The sequence below is a fragment of the Arachis hypogaea genome, chromosome 20 (genome assembly GCF_003086295.3).
Source record: "Arachis hypogaea cultivar Tifrunner chromosome 20, arahy.Tifrunner.gnm2.J5K5, whole genome shotgun sequence".
Classification (NCBI taxonomy): Eukaryota; Viridiplantae; Streptophyta; class Magnoliopsida; order Fabales; family Fabaceae; genus Arachis; species Arachis hypogaea.
The window spans coordinates 43,977,091-43,994,210 of record NC_092055.1 but is presented as its reverse complement, the minus strand read 5'-3'; the positions used below and the strand labels follow the sequence as shown (position 1 = coordinate 43,994,210).

The 17,120-nt window shown below is 39.0% G+C and overlaps 1 non-coding gene across 1 annotated transcript; it reads right to left on the bottom strand.

Annotated features, from left to right (window-relative positions):
• Positions 1-4,706: 4,706 nt before the first annotated feature.
• On the bottom strand, positions 4,707-4,810 carry LOC112787439 (small nucleolar RNA R71). The gene has a single exon (XR_003194854.1). It is a non-coding gene; the product is annotated as a small nucleolar RNA R71 (small nucleolar RNA).
• Between the last annotated feature and the right edge of the window lie 12,310 nt (positions 4,811-17,120).

The window sequence follows — 17,120 nt, the reverse complement described above, 5'->3', positions numbered from 1 at the left end:
TAGCATGAATTCATACATGGTTGATTAAATCAAAGGAAGCATGAAAATCTACCCAATTGGCTTGCTTATGGCTCAAGAAAGTGCATAATTCAATTGAAAATATAAGAAAAAGGCTAGTGAAACTAGGCTAAGATGACTTGTCATCAAGTTCTATGTAAACACTCAAGCTGAGTTGAACTCCATGATCAGTAATATGCATCAGCTACACTATGCCATCCCTACATATGATGAGGTCCAAAAAGAATTTGTAGAACAAGAAGAGAGGAAAGTGAAACAGCAAAAGGAGACACTCAAGAAGAAGATGGAAGATAGTAGTTTCTGGAGGAAGCTGCTTGGAAAAGGCAAGGGAAGTGGAAGTACAAGCACTCAAGAGAGACACAATGAGGAAAAACAAGGATGGGAGCATGGACATCCACATGAATGAAAGGTGGTGGAGTTCTTTTTAGTCCATCGTTTTCTATGCTTTAAATAAGGAAGATCTTGTATGAAATAGAACCTGCTTCCATGTTATGTTTAAACTTTTTAAAATTCTGTCTTTTAAGTTTTCTTTCTGAATAGGTCCATGATTTCTGGTTTAAATGTCAATGCATATTTCCCTTATTTACTTGTAAGCTTGTCCATTTTAAATCAAATTGAAGAAGAGAATGATTATGTTTTTAAAAGACCAGAGTAGAGTTCATATTGTGGAAGTGCATTCATGAATCTTTGGGGTAGTCATAAGTTAGCTAAGTTGGTTCAACCACAAGGCTGGGATGACAATTGTCTGGCTTGAATACTTTGCTTTAGATACACTCATGAGACTAAGTTAATAACAAGATCCTAAGAAGAGAAAAGGGAAAGAACAATGGAAGTGAAAAACAAAAGAAAAAGAGTAAGCAATAAGGCTAGGCATCAATGGTTTTAATCATGAGGCAAGTGTCTGTGGTGCTCCTGTGTGAGGGATCTACTTGGATGAATAAGCTCTTAGGGGTGCCTTATCACCTGGTAACTTGGGTTAACTAACTCGGGATTATCAGCTGAAAGTCCACTATCAAGAGTAACCTTCACTACAGAGCATTTAGTAACCCAAAGAGGTGCTGGACACCAAGGTCTCAAGAAAAGAAAATAAACAAACTATATGCCTGTGGTGTGTATGTATGGGGGATAGGCTTGAGGGAGTAAGTCCTTAGGGGTGTCTCAACACCTAGCACCTTGAACCAACTGGTTCGGGAGTGTTGGCTGAAAGCTTATCTTAAAGAGTTGCCCCCTTACAGTGCATTTAGCCTAAATAACACAAACAACCCTTGAAATAACAATAAAAGGATCAATGAATAAAAGTCTCATGGGATATAAACGAAGTGGGTGTTTTAGGACATGATAAAGGTCTGAAAGCCAGTAATGGAATGAACCTAAGTTGCTATGCATGAAACCACCATAAAATCAGTAACATGACTTCCACAAGAATGACTCATTCCTCTGGATATTCCATTCATCATTCTCTTGTTCCAGTACTTGCTTAGAGACAAGCAAGCTTTAAGTTTGGTGTTGTGATGCCAGGGCATCTTGGCCAGTTTCACTGACCTTTTCTTTACTGTTTTTAGGTTAGTTTCATGCATTTCTTTAGGAAATAAGCTAGTTTTGGGTAGATATTCACTTATGCCTTGATTCAAGCATACATTGTGCATTTTACATAATTTCATGAGGATTTTGCATAAGTTTAGTGACAAATATTGTGTTGCATTACTCATGACTTGGACTAGAGCTTTGATGCACTTTATTACTTGATTTCAGGACCAAAAGGAAGCAAGAAAAGGGGAGGTAACTTGCAAGGTTAATGAGAAAAGTGATTGCCAATAACACTCTCAAAAAGCCATCAATGCCCATGTTAGAGAGTCACGTTGACTAAGTTAACGTGAACTCTAACGTGGAGAAGAGAAGTTGAGCCAACGTTAGTGACACTTAACATTGTCACTAACGTTGGCAATTACTCATAAGTGGCCACGTTAGAAGGTTAACGTGGCCTCTAACGTTAAGGGGGGAAGAGAAGCTAACGTTAGTGACACTCAACATTGTCACTAACGTTGGCCTATGGTGCAAAGTACCACGTTAACTCCCACGTTAACTTGGTTAACGTGGGAACTAACGTAAGGGATGAAGAGTTGTCGACAACGTTAGTGACACTCAACATTGTCACTAACGTTGAAGCAACCACACAACCACCAATAGTCACGTTAACTTCCAAGTTAAGTTAACGTGGAAGCTAACGATGAGGAATGAAGGATGAGCCAACGTTAGTGACACTCAACATTGTCACTAACGTTGGGATGGCTAAAGATGGCCATGTTAGAAGCCACGTTGACCTAGTTAACGTGGACTCTAACGTGAGACCTAGGGGCACATTGGAACGTTAGTGACAATGTTGAATGTCACTAACGTTCTCGAAGGATGGCAAAGGCCACGTTAGAAGCAACGTTAACCTAGTTAACGTGGGCTTTAACGTGAAGCAAGAAGGGGCACACTGGAACGTTAGTGACAATGTTGAGTGTCACTAACGTTCTCGAAGGTTAACAAGGCAACGTTAAAAGCCACGTTAACCTAGTTAACGTGGGTTTTAACGTGAGGAAAAGGGGTGCATTGGAACGTTAGTGACAATGTTAAGTGTCACTAACGTTCTCGAACTTATATTCTCACTAAATATTAACACCCCTAACGTCCTGAATTAATGTCTCCGCCCACTTCGTACTTTCTCTCTGCAAGTAAAGCCAAGCCCAAATAAAGAAAGGAACTGCTTCAAACTCAAGATCCAAAGGCCCAAGACTTGAAGAATCACACTAGAAGCTGAGAAGAGTAGTATATATAGGAGTAGCTTTGAATTGAGAAGAAGTTCTGGAGGCTGGGAAAAAGAGAACTACTCTCTGTATTTTACTTTCTTTGCAATTTCTAGTTTTATGATGTATTCTCCATCTTTGTTTTCATTTTCAAGAGCTATGAACAACTAAACCCCTTTCATTGGGTTAGGGAGCTCTGTTGTAATTTGATGGATCAATACTAATTTTTATTATTCTTTTTCTATCTTTCCTCTTGATTTTACTTGAAAGCTTTCGATCTTCATCCAATTGAGTAGTTATCTTGGAAGAGAAGCTATTCAAACTTGGATCTCTTTTGAACCTTGAAAGAGGAATGAAGAGATCAAGCTAGAAATGCTTTCTCATGCTGGACCAAATTGGGTTTGGATGGGTATGTGACTATAACCCTCTCAATACTTGATTTGGGAAATGCATGTGGTATAATCAGTGACCATACTTCATCTCTTCTCATGAGCAATTGACCAAGGAATTGGCTATTGATCAAGATTTGAGAGATTGAATTGCAAGAAATTGTAATTCAATCACTTAAGATTGCCAAGGAGATCAATGAGTGCATTGATTGAGGAAGAGATGAAAATGAACTTGATCCGGAGAATTGCAACATCTCCTAAGCCCAATGAACTCCCCATCTCTGATCTTACCCATTCTCTTTAATTTCTGCCATTTACTTTTATGAGCAAATCCCCCATTCCCATTTACAATTCTGCAATTTATTTTTAGTCATTTACTTCAAGTCCTTTAATTTTAGCATTTACTTTTCTGTTATTTACATTCCCGCCATTCTATTTTCTGCAACTCTCAACCCAAATTCTGGATTCGCTCAACTAGAACATTCTTGTAATTAAAGTTGCTTGATCAATCAATCCCTGTGGGATTCGACCTCACTCTATTGTGAGTTTTTACTTGACGACAAATTCGGTACACTTGCCGAAGGGAGATTTATTGAGAGACAAGTTTTTCGTGCATCAAGTTTATGGCGCCGTTGCCGGGGATTGATTGTGCATCAACAATGATTAAATTGGAAGATCACTAGATTGAGCATTTTTATTTTGTGAATTTCATTTTTCTGTTTGAGTAATTTACTTTTTGTTTCAGTTAAACTTCTTCCCTTCCCCCTCTGCTCTTTTGTTTTTCTTTGTTATTTTCAATTCTGTTTGCTAACCCACTAACTGTTTGATATATTGCATCACCCACAACTAACAGTAATTCTGACACAAATACTGTCTGCACCTATTTTCTTTGCTTGTACTTGTTGGTTGTATGACAGGGAGAAGAAGCGGGGCTTCAACTTCCTTTGATTCTGAACCTGAGAGAACCTTCCTTAGACTAAGGAGGGAGGCAAAAGAAAAACGAGTAGTTGGTGCTGAAGAAGAGGAGGAACACTTTGAGGAATACTTTGAACCAAACATGGAAGAAAACATGGAAAATCATCATGAAGAAGAGACTCACAACCATGGCAGAGGAGGTGGAGCAAATCATGTTGGGGATGATAGAAGAGTTTTGGGCTCTTACATCAATCCAAACCCAGGCAATTGTGGAAGTAGCATCCAAAAGCCAACAATCCATGCCAACAACTTTGAACTTAAACCACAGCTCATCACCTTTGTTCAGAACAACTGTTCGTTTGGAGGAGGTATTCAAGAAGATCCCAATCAACATTTGACCACCTTCCTGAGAATATGTGACACAGTGAAATCTAATGGTGTTCATCCTGACGCCTATAGACTGCTCTTATTTCCCTTCTCACTCAGGGACAAGGCAGCCAAGTGGCTGGAATCCTTCCCAAGGGAGAGCTTGACAACTTGGGAGGATGTGGTGAACAAATTCTTAGCAAGATTCTACCCTCTTCAATGAATCAATAGGCTGAGAGCTGAGGTTCAAACTTTCAGGCAACAAGATGGTGAGACTCTGTATGAAGCATGGGAGAGGTTCAAGGACTTGACAAGGAGGTGTCCACCTGACATGTTCAATGAATGGGTCCAGCTGCACATTTTCTATGAATGTCTCTCTTATGAGTCAAAGAAGGCCGTGGACCATTCATCTGGAGGATCCTTGAACAAGAAGAAGACCATTGAGGAAGCCATAGATGTTATTGAAACAGTAGCAGAAAACGACTACTTCTATGCTTCCGAAAGAGGGAACACAAGAGGAGTGATGGAGCTAAACAATGTAGATGCTCTGTTGGCCCAAAATAAGATCATTACCTAGCAGCTGGCTGACCTCACCAAGAAGATAGAGAGGAACCAAGTAGCAGCAATCTCATCTTCATCAACAATCCAAGAAGGAGTGAATGAAGAAGCAGAGGGGAGTCAGGAGCAAGCCAACTACATTGGGAATTCACCAAGGAAAAACTATGATCCATACTCCAAGACTTATAACCCTGGATGGAGAAACCACCCAAACTTTGGGTGGGGAAGTGAGCAAGATCAAAACCAAGACCAGAGACGTTACAACTCCAACAACAATGCAGCTCACCAGCAATTCACCCAGAGGACATCTCAACACCCCACAACAACACTTCTTCACACACTTATCAAAACCAAAACAGCACATCTGCTCTGAATCACTCATCAATTGATGACAAGCTCTCTAAGATTGAAGCCTTACTTGAAGGAATATGCCAAGATATTCAAGAAAATAAGGTATTCAAAGAGGAGGTGCAAGCCAATATTAAGAACCAGGGAGAGACCATTAGGAAGCTGGAATTCCAGGTGGGATATTTAGCTGAGAAGATTCCCAAACCTACTGATAGCTTCCCAAGTGACACGGAGAAAAACCCCAAGGGAGAAGCAAAGAAAGTAAGATGGGAAGATTGCAAAATGGTCACTACAAGTGATCAAGAGATTGAAGACAAGCAAGGCAAAATGTGCAAACAACCTGAAGACAACTCAACAAAGGAGGAGGATAGAGATCACAAAGAACCAGAAATCTCACAACAAGAGCTGCTGAAGCTCTATGCACCATTCCCTCAACTGCTCAATGATGCTGTGGGAAAGAGAATATACTCAAGGTTCCTAGACTTGTTTGCATCTCTGCATGTAAACATACCATTCATTAAGGCAATTCAACAAATGCTTGCATTCATCAAGTATATGAAGGAACTTCTTTCCAGGAAAAGCTCACTCAAAGGAGGCTAGACTATAGTGATGAACAAGGAATGTAGTGCCCTTATTCAACCTGAGCTGCCTACGAAAAGAAGAGACCCAGGGAGTTTTCACATCCCTTGTGCCATAGGTGAAACTATGTTCGATAGAGCACTATGTGATTTGGGGGCCAGCATCAACTTACTGCCTTTATCCCTGGTGAAGAGGCTGCAGATTAATGAGATAATGCCCACAGATGTAATCATCAGACTGGCTGACAAAACTCAAAAGCAAGCAATAGGAGTGGTGGAAAATGTGTTGCTAAAGGTTGGGAAGCACTTTCTCCCAACAGACTTTGTCATTCTGGACATGGAAGAGAGTCACACTCACCCAATCATATTGGAAAGACCATTCCTAGCTACGGCCAGAGCACTTATCGATGTAGAGAAAGGGGAGCTAATATTGAGAATCCATGATGAACGACTCAGCTTCAATGTCTTCAAACTCTCACAAGAAACAGATCAAGAGGATAAGAAACTAAGCACAAATGATAAGGAGACACTGAAGGAGGAGACAAGCACTGAAGCACAACTAGTTCATTCTGAAACCCCCTCAATTGATAAATAAGGAAAACAGCAATTGCCACAGCTCAAAGAAAAGTTGGAGGAACCCAAACCTCTAGAGGCAGGTGAAGACAACATCACAACTCCTTGGAGAAAAGAGGTCACCAAGGGGAAGGCAACCTCAAAAGAAACAAAGAAGAAGGTACCAAGGGGATGGAGGAACAAGAAGATCCCTACGGAAGACTTCTCTCCAGGGGATAGAGTTATCTCAACTTACTTCCTAGATATTCCCCCTAATTTCCCTACTGTACCATATCAATTACCTAAGGTCTTCACTATCAACAGAGTTCTTTCCCTGGAACATGTGGAGATCATTGATCCAACCAATGGATACAAGTCCACAGCAAGAGGGGAGGACTTTAAGCACTACCAACCACCATGATGAAGGAAAAACGTCAAGCTAGTGACGCTAAAGAAGTGCTTCATGGGAGGCAACCCATGTTTTATATGCTTTCAGATGATAATGAATAAGTCAATCTTTATGAGCTTCAATCCAAACTTGACAAACAATTGGTGAAAATCTTCTTATGCAGAATATAGTGAGGAACAAGTTTGGTGTTCAAAGCAAATCAAGACGCATGCTAGTCTTGGGAGCTTTAAACACAAAACTTTTATCACATTGCTCCAAACTAAGTTTGGTGTCACCTCATGGTGCCACCAAAATGCATATAAGGACCCACCAATAGTTATTTAGTTAGTTGGAATTCATAAATAAACAATCAAATCCTTTCTTTCATTTTATTCTAGCCGTAGAGTTTAATTTTTTTTATGATATTAATTTCCTTATTTCAAATCTTTATAGGAAAGGAAAAGAAGCATGAAAAGGGATTGATTGGACAATTAAATGGGGGAGATTTCGCCACTTAATGAAGAGCACTACACACATGTCTCAAGAGGGAACGCATGGGGAAACGCTGCCATGCAACATTGGAGAAAGAAGACCCTTGAAGACCGAACCAATCACTCTCATTAAGTGATGATCCTTGTCTTTCCTTCATAAACAACCCCATCCGTCCATCTAGTAAACATTCATGCAATCCACACCCTTCATTCACTCATGACTTTCTTATATAAGTGAACCTTAGTGCATGCTCACTCCTCACATTCAAATCCCCACTCTCCACACTTCTATTGGCACACTAAATCCTTCATCACACATTGCTTTAACCAACCCACTCTTCATCTATCCGAAGCCTCAAACCCCCTCAAACAACAACTCAAGTCATGGAATCATCAAGCTCAAAGAGGCAAAAGAGGAAGGAACCTATGGTGAGTGATCCTTTTGATGACAAGAGATTCAAGACTGCCTTTCATGAGCATGAATTTGAGCGGATAAGGACCAGAAAGATATTGCCAGAGTTAATCTTCCAAATCAATGCCAATGAATCACCACAGATTTGGAGAAAAATCAAACAGAGGGGGTGGTAATTGCTCACCAGTCCAGAGGGGAAGATCAATGGAAACCTCATCAAAGAATTCTATGCAAATGCAGTTAGAGAGGATAAGACCAAAGCCCCAACCTTCAAAAGCTATGTGAGAGGAAGGGAGGTGGACTTCAGCCCAAGTGCCATAACAAGAGCTCTTCACTTGAAATCACCTCATTTTGATGAAGAGAGTTATCAGGCAAGGATAAGTAGAAGCCCCGATAAGGATGAGCTCTCAGAGATAGCATCAGACATCTGTGTCATAGCCGCTGACTGGGAGAGGTACTCAGATAGGAGACCAAAATTCATAAAAAGGGGAGACCTTCACCCTGAAGCCAAAGGGTAGTTTGAGCTTGTAAGGAGGTCCATCCTACCAGCTGCCAATAATTCAGAGGTTAACATCAATCGAGCCACTATTGTACAATACTTAGTACAAGGTGGGGAAATCAAAGTGCATGAGCTCATTGCCGAAGGGATTCAAGAGTCAGCTGAGAAAGCTGACTCAGGTGCCAGACTTTGGTACCCCAGCACCATTCTCCACTTGTGCAACAAGGCTAAGGTAATATTTGAGGACAGCAGCCCAGACTGGGTGAACCCAGGGAGGCCAGTCACACTCGAGCGAATGGTCTATACCACACCGGCTCAGCAACTAAGAAGGCCAGATATAGGAAGGCAAAGGGTCCAAGAAGAAGCTCATCAAGAGGAATATCATCAAGAAGAGCATCATGACCCAGCCAACTTGAATATGACTCACCTTCTAAGAGCCATTGAAGATTTGGGACAGAGACATATGGAGGGACAAGAGCAAATACTGAACCGGCTGAGCCAATAGGAAGCATGGCAAAAACAACAAATGGAGCAGCAGCAGGAACAATACTCCCAGCTCACTCAAGCCATCAACCAAGTGAATGAGAGGCAAGAGATTCAAGAGAAGCACTTGCAAGAACTCAACCAGCGGCAGATAGCCCAAATGAAAACTTTCAATGAGTTCAGTGTACTCAATGAAGGAAGGCAACTACATAGGGAGGAGTTCTGATGGGATATTTTTGTGGAAAAACAATTTTCTCCAAAACACCCAAAACTAACTGGCAAGTGCACCGGGTCGCATCAAGTAATAATAACTCACGGGAGTGAGGTCGATCCCACAGGGATTGAAGGATTGAGCAATTTTAGTTTAGTGGTTGATTTAGTCAAGCGAATCAAGATTTGGTTGAGTGATTTGTGATTTGCAGAATTTAGATTGCATGGAAAGTAAAGGGAATGGGTAAATTGCATTGAATTTAAAGAGAACTGAAATTTAAAGTGCTGAATCTTAAAGAACAAGAAATTAAATGGCAGAAACTTAGAACGCAAGAAATGTAAATTGTAGAATCTTAAAGTGTAAGAAATGTAAATGGCTTGAATTGTAAAGGGAATTGGGAATTGGATTTGCAGAAATTAAACAAGGGAAAGTAAAATTGCAACAAGCAGAGAAGTAAAGGATGACTTGAATTGAACCGGATCTTAAAACAGAAATGTAAATGAGCTTGAAAGCAGTAAACAGAGAATTGAAAATGGGAAATCCGGATCTCAGGACCCAAGAGACTAGATAACCAAGTCTAGATCTCAATGCCTTCCTAGATCCAACAAGAACAATTGCAAAGGAAACGAAGAATTGTAAATTGCAGAGAAAGTAGAAGACAGAAGCAATTAACCAAATGGAAATTCAATTATGCAGTAAAATGAAACAGAGAGATCTTAGGATGAGATTGAAACAGATTTCCTTCAATTCTCCAACCCAAGATCCAAGACAAGGAAAGTAAAGAGTGCTGGGCAAGAACAAGGAAGAAGAGAGATCAATTCTCCTCCCAAATTCTCTTGAATTAAAATAACAATGCCAATAAAATGTAAAATGAGCTCTCTACTAAGTGCACTTAATCAAAACCGAAAAGGAAAGCTCCCCTAAAAACTTAAATCCTATCCTATTTATATACTTTCTTCAAATGGTCTTCAAGCCTTCAATTGGGCCTTTGCTCTTGATGGAATTGGGTTGATAGAGGCCTTGGTTGATTGCTCTTGGAGTTTGGAGAAGAACCGAATTGAACCGGGTTTGGAATCATGAAAGCTTGAGTAAAAGTTTGAGTAAAAGTTTGAGGCAAACTTTTACTCAAACTTTTCACATCAGCCACCCTCTTTTGCTGATACCAATGTTGGGGCAAAAGTTAGGGGTCAAACTTTTGCTCCAACATTGGCCTCCCCTTGCACACTCATGGCGCCAACGTTTGCCAAAAAGTTAGAGGCAAACGTTGGCGCAAACTTTTGCTCTCCAGGGTGTGTTGTTCATGCGCCAACGTTTGCCAAAAAGTTTGAGGCTAACGTTGGCGCAAACTTTTGCTCTCCAGGGTGTTGATTTATGATGCCAAAAGTTTGCCAAAAAGTTTGAGGCAAACTTTTGGTCCAGCTTTTTGCCCAAAAGTTTGCACAAAAGTTTGAGGCAAACTTTTGGTCCAGCTTTTTGCTCCCTGGTTCATTTTCACTTATTCCAAAAGTTTGAGCTAAAGTTTGAGGCAAACTTTTGCTCAAACTTTTTGTCCTCTCTTCCTCCTAGCCATTCCTTCTTGCTTCAACCTTTCTCCAAGCTTTCTTCACCTATCATTAATCAACCAAACACATCAAAGCTATGCTCAAAATCATGAGATATTCATTCTTTCATAATATGTGACAATTATAGCATAAAACCTCATGAAATAGCATGAATTCATACATGGTTGATTAAATCAAAGGAAGCATGAAAATCTACCCAATTGGCTTGCTTATGGCTCAAGAAAGTGCATAATTCAATTGAAAATATAAGAAAAAGGCTAGTGAAACTAGGCTAAGATGACTTGTCATCAAGTTCTATGTAAACACTCAAGCTGAGTTGAACTCCATGATCAGTAATATGCATCAGCTACACTATGCCATCCCTACATATGATGAGGTCCAAAAAGAATTTGTAGAACAAGAAGAGAGGAAAGTGAAACAGCAAAAGGAGACACTCAAGAAGAAGATGGAAGATAGTAGTTTCTGGAGGAAGCTGCTTGGAAAAGGCAAGGGAAGTGGAAGTACAAGCACTCAAGAGAGACACAATGAGGAAAAACAAGGATGGGAGCATGGACATCCACATGAATGAAAGGTGGTGGAGTTCTTTTTAGTCCATCGTTTTCTATGCTTTAAATAAGGAAGATCTTGTATGAAATAGAACCTGCTTCCATGTTATGTTTAAACTTTTTAAAATTCTGTCTTTTAAGTTTTCTTTCTGAATAGGTCCATGATTTCTGGTTTAAATGTCAATGCATATTTCCCTTATTTACTTGTAAGCTTGTCCATTTTAAATCAAATTGAAGAAGAGAATGATTATGTTTTTAAAAGACCAGAGTAGAGTTCATATTGTGGAAGTGCATTCATGAATCTTTGGGGTAGTCATAAGTTAGCTAAGTTGGTTCAACCACAAGGCTGGGATGACAATTGTCTGGCTTGAATACTTTGCTTTAGATACACTCATGAGACTAAGTTAATAACAAGATCCTAAGAAGAGAAAAGGGAAAGAACAATGGAAGTGAAAAACAAAAGAAAAAGAGTAAGCAATAAGGCTAGGCATCAATGGTTTTAATCATGAGGCAAGTGTCTGTGGTGCTCCTGTGTGAGGGATCTACTTGGATGAATAAGCTCTTAGGGGTGCCTTATCACCTGGTAACTTGGGTTAACTAACTCGGGATTATCAGCTGAAAGTCCACTATCAAGAGTAACCTTCACTACAGAGCATTTAGTAACCCAAAGAGGTGCTGGACACCAAGGTCTCAAGAAAAGAAAATAAACAAACTATATGCCTGTGGTGTGTATGTATGGGGGATAGGCTTGAGGGAGTAAGTCCTTAGGGGTGTCTCAACACCTAGCACCTTGAACCAACTGGTTCGGGAGTGTTGGCTGAAAGCTTATCTTAAAGAGTTGCCCCCTTACAGTGCATTTAGCCTAAATAACACAAACAACCCTTGAAATAACAATAAAAGGATCAATGAATAAAAGTCTCATGGGATATAAACGAAGTGGGTGTTTTAGGACATGATAAAGGTCTGAAAGCCAGTAATGGAATGAACCTAAGTTGCTATGCATGAAACCACCATAAAATCAGTAACATGACTTCCACAAGAATGACTCATTCCTCTGGATATTCCATTCATCATTCTCTTGTTCCAGTACTTGCTTAGAGACAAGCAAGCTTTAAGTTTGGTGTTGTGATGCCAGGGCATCTTGGCCAGTTTCACTGACCTTTTCTTTACTGTTTTTAGGTTAGTTTCATGCATTTCTTTAGGAAATAAGCTAGTTTTGGGTAGATATTCACTTATGCCTTGATTCAAGCATACATTGTGCATTTTACATAATTTCATGAGGATTTTGCATAAGTTTAGTGACAAATATTGTGTTGCATTACTCATGACTTGGACTAGAGCTTTGATGCACTTTATTACTTGATTTCAGGACCAAAAGGAAGCAAGAAAAGGGGAGGTAACTTGCAAGGTTAATGAGAAAAGTGATTGCCAATAACACTCTCAAAAAGCCATCAATGCCCATGTTAGAGAGTCACGTTGACTAAGTTAACGTGAACTCTAACGTGGAGAAGAGAAGTTGAGCCAACGTTAGTGACACTTAACATTGTCACTAACGTTGGCAATTACTCATAAGTGGCCACGTTAGAAGGTTAACGTGGCCTCTAACGTTAAGGGGGGAAGAGAAGCTAACGTTAGTGACACTCAACATTGTCACTAACGTTGGCCTATGGTGCAAAGTACCACGTTAACTCCCACGTTAACTTGGTTAACGTGGGAACTAACGTAAGGGATGAAGAGTTGTCGACAACGTTAGTGACACTCAACATTGTCACTAACGTTGAAGCAACCACACAACCACCAATAGTCACGTTAACTTCCAAGTTAAGTTAACGTGGAAGCTAACGATGAGGAATGAAGGATGAGCCAACGTTAGTGACACTCAACATTGTCACTAACGTTGGGATGGCTAAAGATGGCCATGTTAGAAGCCACGTTGACCTAGTTAACGTGGACTCTAACGTGAGACCTAGGGGCACATTGGAACGTTAGTGACAATGTTGAATGTCACTAACGTTCTCGAAGGATGGCAAAGGCCACGTTAGAAGCAACGTTAACCTAGTTAACGTGGGCTTTAACGTGAAGCAAGAAGGGGCACACTGGAACGTTAGTGACAATGTTGAGTGTCACTAACGTTCTCGAAGGTTAACAAGGCAACGTTAAAAGCCACGTTAACCTAGTTAACGTGGGTTTTAACGTGAGGAAAAGGGGTGCATTGGAACGTTAGTGACAATGTTAAGTGTCACTAACGTTCTCGAACTTATATTCTCACTAAATATTAACACCCCTAACGTCCTGAATTAATGTCTCCGCCCACTTCGTACTTTCTCTCTGCAAGTAAAGCCAAGCCCAAATAAAGAAAGGAACTGCTTCAAACTCAAGATCCAAAGGCCCAAGACTTGAAGAATCACACTAGAAGCTGAGAAGAGTAGTATATATAGGAGTAGCTTTGAATTGAGAAGAAGTTCTGGAGGCTGGGAAAAAGAGAACTACTCTCTGTATTTTACTTTCTTTGCAATTTCTAGTTTTATGATGTATTCTCCATCTTTGTTTTCATTTTCAAGAGCTATGAACAACTAAACCCCTTTCATTGGGTTAGGGAGCTCTGTTGTAATTTGATGGATCAATACTAATTTTTATTATTCTTTTTCTATCTTTCCTCTTGATTTTACTTGAAAGCTTTCGATCTTCATCCAATTGAGTAGTTATCTTGGAAGAGAAGCTATTCAAACTTGGATCTCTTTTGAACCTTGAAAGAGGAATGAAGAGATCAAGCTAGAAATGCTTTCTCATGCTGGACCAAATTGGGTTTGGATGGGTATGTGACTATAACCCTCTCAATACTTGATTTGGGAAATGCATGTGGTATAATCAGTGACCATACTTCATCTCTTCTCATGAGCAATTGACCAAGGAATTGGCTATTGATCAAGATTTGAGAGATTGAATTGCAAGAAATTGTAATTCAATCACTTAAGATTGCCAAGGAGATCAATGAGTGCATTGATTGAGGAAGAGATGAAAATGAACTTGATCCGGAGAATTGCAACATCTCCTAAGCCCAATGAACTCCCCATCTCTGATCTTACCCATTCTCTTTAATTTCTGCCATTTACTTTTATGAGCAAATCCCCCATTCCCATTTACAATTCTGCAATTTATTTTTAGTCATTTACTTCAAGTCCTTTAATTTTAGCATTTACTTTTCTGTTATTTACATTCCCGCCATTCTATTTTCTGCAACTCTCAACCCAAATTCTGGATTCGCTCAACTAGAACATTCTTGTAATTAAAGTTGCTTGATCAATCAATCCCTGTGGGATTCGACCTCACTCTATTGTGAGTTTTTACTTGACGACAAATTCGGTACACTTGCCGAAGGGAGATTTGTTGAGAGACAAGTTTTCCGTGCATCACTCCCTCCTTTCTTACTTTCTTCTTCTTCATTTCTTTAATTTCTCATCCTTATTCTCTGTCATTCTCTTTTACATATTGCATTTGCATACTTTCCTTCATTGCATCTTAATTTTGTTCATGTTTTTGTTTTCTTTTCTATGTTTATTATTTTCTCCGTTGGTGTTAAATGTTCTTATTCAATTGTTGTATCTTTTCTGGTATTATTTTGGTGCTTAGTGACTTATTTTACACTATTGGGTGATCTTATTTATCTGTCAATGCCAATCTTTTATGATACCTGTGTTCCTTTTGCATTGACATAAATCTATATTGCCTTTCATTACCTACTATCTCTTCCCCATTGTTGCAATTTTTGCACTATTGATATGCCATTTGCTTCTACTATTTTCTCACTTGTATGTTGTAGCTACCATGTAATTAAGACTCTCATTATTTGGCATTAACCCACCCATACTTTATTTGTTTTCTTATCTTTATTTTTGGGTTACTTTTCTTCTTTTTCCTCTTCTTTCAGGATGGCCACCGAGAAGGGAAAGAAAAAGCTTCTCAATGGGACGATAGACAAGTCCATCTGCACAATCTTTGGAGAAAAGCATCAGTCGTAGCCACCCGCCCACTTGTATATCTCAGCATGCACCGAGGACGGTGCAATCTTTAAGTGTGGGAAGGTCGATCCGACTTCCGTGGGTTAGTTATTTCCTTCTCAACACCAATGTTTAATTTTCTCTGTTAAATTAGTTGTTGCATTTGCATATTTGATTGTATGTTTAGTTGATTTTGTGCATATTCTACCACTGCTTAGTTGAAGCCATGAATTCTTCTCCAAAAAACTATTTTATAGCATTTCACTAATTTGAATTAAAATTTTTGTTAAACTTGTTTGAAGAATTTTATTTTGGAACATGGTTTTAGAGGTCGAACACACAAAACCTATGAGATTTTTGAGCTCATTTGATTGGTTGCATTTTATCAACTAATACTTTATTTTTGGTGTATGTTATTCTCTCTAAAATTGTGATCTTTGTCTTGCTTAATTCTATATTTCTATTGTCTGATGTATGCATGCACTTATATGATTGAGGCCTTTGTTTCACTGAGCTTACAAACCCATATGGCCTTACCCTTTCATTATCCTTTGCAAACCAATGTTGAGCCTATTTTACCCCTTTGTTCTTTACTTTAGCTCATCACTAACTCTAAGAGGAAAATAATAATGTCCTTAATTTGAATCCTTGGTTAGCTTATACTAGTGAGAGTGCTCATGAATTAAGTGTGAGAAAAGTGGGTTTGGAAACGTTTGGATTGAGAATTGAGTATGTTAGACTTTTTTGTGAAAATGTGAAAAAATGTTGAGCATATATTCTTGCACTCAATACCTTAATCATATGTATTGAGGAAAACAAAAGAAAAGAAAAAAAGAAAAAGAAAAAAAAAAGAAAAAAAAAAGAGAAAAAGAAAAGAAAAAGAGCAAATAATAAAAGGGGGCAAAATGCCCCAAAGTAAATGGTGAAAGCAATGCATATGTACTGTACTCGAAATTAGGATGCATGAATATGTGGAAAACATGGTTAATAGATAGTTAAATTTTGTATTTTGATTACATGGATTGTCCTAAGTTAGGTGAAAAGTTTGGGTTAATTAAGGATTCAGATTTTAGTCCACTTGACTAAATATAATCCTACCTTGACCCTAACCCCATTACAACCCTTAAAAGACCTCTTGATATGTGTATTTTGTACATTAAATTTTTGTTGATTGGTAGAAGAAGAGCAAGCTTTAGAAAGCAAGGTTAGCAGAGAATTGAGAGAATCGAACCTTAAACACATGAGTGATTAGAGTGTATACACTTCCAGTGAGGGTTCAATGCTTGATTCTATGTTCCCGGCTTTCATGAGCTATCTTCTTACAAGTTTACTTGTCTCTTATTGTGTGATTTGAATTAGTGGAATCTGATTTATGTTTGTCTTGGAGAATTTATTTACTTTTAACCAAGTAGGTAGAAGTATTTTTGCATTTAGTTGCATTCATATAGATAGGTTTCATTTGATAAATTGTACCATTCCTCTTCACTCCTATATAGCTTCTCTTGAGCTTAGCAATGAGGATATGATAAAATTTAAGTGTGGGGAGATTTGATGCACCACTATTTCGTGGTACATTTTATGCTAAATTGAGTGGATTTTATCCATTATTCTCACACTTATGCATATAGATTGCATGCTTTACATTTTCCTTCCTAATTTTGTGCTTTGATTGAAAACATGCTTCTTTGGCCTTAAAATTGCTAATTATTAATCCTCTCTTATTACCATTTGATGCCTTGGTATGTGTGTTAAGTGATTTCAGGGTTTATAGGACAGGAATGACTTAGAGGATGGAAAGGAAGTATGCAAAAGTGAAAGGAATAAAATAAATTGATGGAATTGTTAAGCTGTCAACCCTGACCTCTTCGTACTAAATCAACCATAACTTGAGCTACAGAGGTTTGAATGAGGCGGTTCTAGTTGCCTTAGAAAGCTAACATTCAGGGCTTCAAAATAATATGCAATTTGCCATAGTTGCTATGCAGTTAGGCGACGCACACGCGTGGATCACGCGTACG